The sequence below is a fragment of the Pollicipes pollicipes genome, unplaced genomic scaffold (genome assembly GCF_011947565.3).
Source record: "Pollicipes pollicipes isolate AB1234 unplaced genomic scaffold, Ppol_2.1 Scaffold_4002;HRSCAF=4701_pilon_pilon_pilon, whole genome shotgun sequence".
Lineage (NCBI taxonomy): Eukaryota > Metazoa > Arthropoda > Thecostraca > Pollicipedomorpha > Pollicipedidae > Pollicipes > Pollicipes pollicipes.
In genome coordinates this window covers 8,630,648-8,636,263 of record NW_023596420.1, presented here as the reverse complement: position 1 = coordinate 8,636,263, position 5,616 = coordinate 8,630,648, and the positions used below count along the sequence as shown (strand labels likewise).

General features: G+C 47.5%; 2 non-coding genes across 2 annotated transcripts; one reads left to right on the top strand and one right to left on the bottom strand.

The window, feature by feature from the left end:
- Positions 1-141: 141 nt before the first annotated feature.
- LOC119094646 (U5 spliceosomal RNA) lies at positions 142-255 on the top strand. Its single transcript, XR_005093787.1, has one exon. It is a non-coding gene; the product is annotated as a U5 spliceosomal RNA (small nuclear RNA).
- Positions 256-715: 460 nt separating this feature from the next.
- LOC119094643 (U1 spliceosomal RNA) lies at positions 716-882 on the bottom strand. Its single transcript, XR_005093785.1, has one exon. It is a non-coding gene; the product is annotated as a U1 spliceosomal RNA (small nuclear RNA).
- Between the last annotated feature and the right edge of the window lie 4,734 nt (positions 883-5,616).

Genomic DNA, 5,616 nt, shown 5'->3' with positions numbered 1-5,616 from the left:
GCGCAAACGCAACCCACGCACGTGTATGCACCGGTCCAAGCATCAAGTAGAAGGACACGAAACGGCCGCGCCAACGCTATAAACTGGTGACGGCCATCCACGGCACACATGCTCAGTTTTCCAGTTGACGCGCCGGACGGGATCTCTGGTTTCCCTTCAAAACGCACAAATCTTTCGCCTTTTACTAAAGATTTCCGTGGAGGGGAACACTCAAATGAGTATTCGCGAATTTCTTACGGCCACCATACGGTGGCCACATAACATTTGAGGAGGCAATGACAACAGCATTCGTAAAGCTCCAGCACGTTGCTCAGGTGCGATAGGTGTAAATAAAACAAGGCACGTGGGCACCACCTGGCGTCAGAGTTCACAAAATTTTCAGCGGCATGTACTCATGCCCGAAAAGAGTCCCGCAAAACAAATCAGCAGGCGTATTGAAACCTTGAGGGGCATCATGGCGGGCTAATGCGTCGAAGTTGTTTCAGTGCTATGTTTAGAAATTGGGACCTCGACTCTGTATTCTCTGTGTCAAGTGAATTTGCTCTATACCGTACGCTCCTTACAGCACAACGTTGCAACGTTGAAGATCGTACTCCGCCCGTCAGACCAACCTTATCTGAATAGGTTCAGGTGGTTCCCGGGTGCCTAACGCATTCCACCCGCTGCGCAGCGGTTTTCCCGCCCCCTTCACTGTTTTATCTCATTCATTGGTAAATAGGGTTGGAGCGCGAACGCAACCTACCCCGCTAACAAAATTGTACTCCCGAGTTACCCACATTGTGGGTAATCGCAGGGGTCAACCCAACCGAAGTGCAATGGAAGGGCCTCGCCATGGGGGAACCGCCCTTCGTGATCACGGTATCCCCTGAGCCAGGTAAGTATGAGTTCCGCTGCACACATTTGGCGCTACGTTGTCCTTGGCAAGGCACGACGGCGCGCAATCATTGTATTTATCTCTCCACATCTCTCAAGTTCTGCTCTTTTCATGTTCTGCATTAGACGGTCCTTGCAACACATTTCAAACACCCTGCAAGACTCATCACATGCTTCTTGGTCGTCAAGCAGCACTTTCGAAATTCGCTGAAGCAACTTGTCACCAAAAAACCACATACAGCACCATCTAGTGACGGCTGAGTTAACCTCCTGCAATTCACACACTAGCGCTTGTTTAGTGAGCCAACACCTGGCAATGCAGACAAATACACGGTGCAATATTTTCTTTCTAATGGTAAATTCACGAGGAAGAAAACAAACCACCCCCGTGCCTCGCATCACTAAAAATGCCTTGAAACGGCTCAAATTACTATTTCGCTTTGCCATCTATTGAGCAAACTGCGTATCCTTGGTTCCAAGTCCACCACCTAGGGCTGCAATACTGTAAGGTGCCTGTCAGTTGGGTTGCTTACCAGCCGTCGCGTTCGCAGTAGCTGTTAGACGAGACGGCGCACGACAAGCGTCACAACGACTCACTGTGTTCGGCCACGTGAGACACATCCATTCGCTGTGATAGCTTCACTTTAAATTCACGTATCTATAGCTGGCAGCACTGATGAACGTCCTCTTCCCTATAGAAAGCCTGGATAGACAGCATCGGTGTTGGAACTGTCCGCTACGGCATGTCTTCTGGCTCCCCTACATCTTCTTCCGGGTGGGGGACGATCTGACGGAGCACCCCGACGGTCTTGGCGTGACGTCTTGAGGACCTCGATCCGTGCAGAAACGGACTGGGACGCCGAATACTCTGGGCGACTTAGGTCTGATAGCCGGCTAAATTGTCGCCCCTGGCAAATGCAAAACCAATCGGTCACGCATAGCCTGTTCACGTTGATGAGCAAATGACTACCAGCGTGAGAGAAAACGCCTGCCGTCACGTCTTCGCAAATGCGGGATGGCGCAGAATCGGCCATCAGCCGCTCGTTTCTCATTCCTTCTTTGTCGCGAGGACACGGTTGCTCGACTACCAGCGCCAACAGCAGGCTCGTTGCAGGTTGTTCAGACGCGGATGCTTTACTTGTCCCAATTCTCCGTTGGCATATGGCGGACAGGCTTCAGGGTAATAGGCGTATCAGGAGAGCAGCATCCTACGAACTTCACCAAAGACGTGGACTGCTTCGTGAGCTGTCCTACCCTGGAGAGTGATGCTGGCAGGAAAGGAGCCGATGTACGACATGGGTTGACCGTTGGCAGCTGCCACGTCGTGCGGTCTGAAATGCATGCTACCGTAATGCAGCACGACTGATCCCATGATGTTATTTGTCCGCGCAGCCTTCAGGAATCACCTGTACATCTTACTTTGTTTGGCTGAGCCTGGAATCCCGGATCGCAGCGACAGCAGGGGTCGAAAATGAGGGCGAGCTCTTTTCACGGCATTTCAAGAGTGGAGAACTTGGCGCACGCGCGTGTCGTTACTTTGGTTCCCGGCGCGTGGCTGTCCAACATGAGGAGATCGACTTCGGAACCTGGAACTGGGTTTCTTGCACTTGTTGCGACACATCTCGCTGCACTGCCCCCCCCCCCTAAAGAATGTGTTGCACGTTTCTAACGGCGTTTGTAACTGGAACAGCCATCTTCAACAGCACTGGACGCAGTTCAAAGACCTGCCTTTCAGAAGATCTAAAATAGCCTGATTCCTGAGCTACACGTCCGCGAAAATGGGGGGGGGGGGGGAATAAGGCCTACAGTATGTCAAGGCCATCTTCACATTGGTGACCTCAAAATAACGCTCTTAAACCCTGTCATCCCATTCAGCCATGCGGCGATCAAGGTCAGGAAACGTGTCCTGGACGAGTTGTCCATATCTGCCGATCGTGAGCACGATTTCCAGACATGACGGCGGTCAATTGGCTCACAATCAATGGCATGCGAAGGTACGATGACCGGAGCAAACAATGCCGTATTAAAGAGCATATGTACTAAACAGAGAAATTGTATTGTCCGGAGCAGCCTTTTCCACAAGAAACACTACAACACTAGCTATAAGTGAGCCTTCTTCATCCTAACTGATGCCTGCTTTAATACCTTCAGATGTGAAGGATTCTCCTTAATTTGAAGCTCGCGCATTATATGTAATACGCATTTCAAGATCCACTTATTTTGCAAGCTTCCATGTCGTACTACTACAGCTATCTTATACTTCCAACGCAATATCATTTTACGCACCGGGGATGGGAGACACGGCCAGTACTACTGATACCCTTGTTTCTAATAGGCAGAAGCCATATTGTTCAGTTGTATGTGGTTTACTTTACGGAAAAAAGCTGCGTAAAAAGTCTACGTATCCTCATAGTTTCGTCGCTTTCTGCCACAACGAGCAAAATTTCCATGTTCGCGTCATGACACGTCACTCGAGTGGCATTATGACTGACGTGTCCAAGTAATTGGTTTTGCATGTAACCTTTCACTGCGACGCTGGATTCCCCATGGTGTTCGCCCTTTCTGTCAGGAGGAGAGACAGGCGTGGCCACAGCGTTTCAGAAGTGTTGTTGAGTCTCAAAGAAAATGTTCCACATTTGTATGGCGTTTTGAACTGAAAACAGCCATCACGAGGACATTTTGACGCAGATTACGGTCTTGTCCTTTTTTAAGACCGGAAACGCTGTGGCTCCTGAGTTACACGCCCGAAAGGTGCAAAAAGTTCATTGGGAGCCAATTTCAGAAGCTGCCTGGGCATTAATGACGTAATAGAAACGTCATGCGATCGCGGTCATAATACCGGCGGGTTTATGCATATGGTCAAAACAGCATGGCCGCTGGTATATTCACAAAAGCGATCATGCGGCACGCATGATACAATGCGCGCAAGATGATTGGCTATTAGTAAGATTTCGCCGCTGAATACGTGTCGCGAACGTAAGCGTGAGCGCTTTCGGGTTGTGCGGCACTCGTGAACAGGCCATTTTTCCCGATTTTTAGGCCGCAGGTCAATGTCATATAAAAGAACGCCACTGTCTGCAAAAAGGTACGACACTCAAAAAAGAACACTCTCCCGGAAGTTATAAAAAAGACACCACGGCAAATCTGTCTTTTTAACCTGCTGGCGTTTTTGTTTTCTTCTTCTACTGACGTATCTCCTTCAGGCAGCTCGATTGGCGGCTTGCATACCGGAGCACAGAACCTTGCACGGGTTTATGGGTTAGCAAGTTATTATGAAGTTTTAAAAAACATTCCGGCACTTAGATCTATACATATATACATGTATATGTATGTATAAACATACATATATATATATATACACATAAATTTCACCGTATATTTCCCACATCTTGTATTACAAATTACACTCTTGAACGAAAAATTGTGTTCTACAAGTACAACCTCTTGAGCTGCATTACCATGAACCACGTAGGGACCTTGCTTTAAGAAGGGTCACGGTGAAATGCGTTGTTATGACTGAAAATCTGTGCGGAAATTGTGAGAAAACCTGCAGCTCGACATTCCCCCAAGCGGTGCAAGTGTGAAGCCGCACTTATTTGACAAAGGCGTTTGAATTAGGGACTTGAAATTTGTGTTTTCACTGGTGGTGCGTACCAGTGGCTTGTATTGATCTTGACGTGATGGGGAGTGGGCGTGCGAGGTTCCTACTTGTGAGAGAGAGAGCATTGTTTTGGTATTATTTAAGTCTACTGACTCGCACTAAAATGTGATATATTGATACCTGCCCCTACCTTTATGTCTGTCTTTGAGCGTGACAAAGGAATGCTGGCAAACTAAGAGAAACACTAGCACTTATGTTGCAGGGGTGTACAAGGGCACGCCGGTACTTCGTTATCATCTTGCCCACATTTTAAACCTATTGAGGTATTGCAGTGTATAATTAATCCATTGCATGTCATTATATCAGCAATTCATTTTGCCAGTAGCGGCTGGTGCGTGCAGCTCATTAATGGACATGCTCAGTTAACGCTCACATTTTATGGCTTTGTAAAATTGTCATTCCCTAAAGACTTCCCAAAATGTACAGCTCTATTATTAGTGATGTACATTGTACTGTCCTTACAAATGTTGTATGCAGGCGAGCATTGCTCGTGAGTCATCAATGTCACAGTCACTGCAACTTGTATGGAATGCTGGGTGCTGAGAAAGGTGGAAAAGTATTGCTGTTGCTGTCTTGGAAAACACTTAATTATATTTTATCATGAGCCTTGCGTGCACTGGCATTTTCATCACTTCATTGCATGTTGCCCATCCATCTATGACTATACGCACTTGTCATGTCTCCAGCCTTGTGCTAGGTCAGCATGTTTGTTATGTCATTTCAGCACATGCAAAATTGTACTCTTATGTTTTAGTAAACCAGCCTGATGGCTGCGGCATGTTGCATGACTGTGGAAGTGGAATATGCGTTTGCATCCTTCTCACCTACGTTTTGTGGATTTCCAAAACAGGCTGAGAAAGTGGTGCCATTTATTGGTTGTTTGCTTTGCTGAAAGTGAATTGTATATTGTAGCATGTGTTTTTGGTGAGTCATATGTCAGATGGGGAGTCAATACAAGAGGGCACACTTGACTCATCCTGTCATGATGGAACTTGCTATGCGAGCACCATGGATTGCGGCGCAAAAACCATATCGTTGTTCATTATGTCATGCCACAATGCAGCACTGAGGTAGTGCCACAA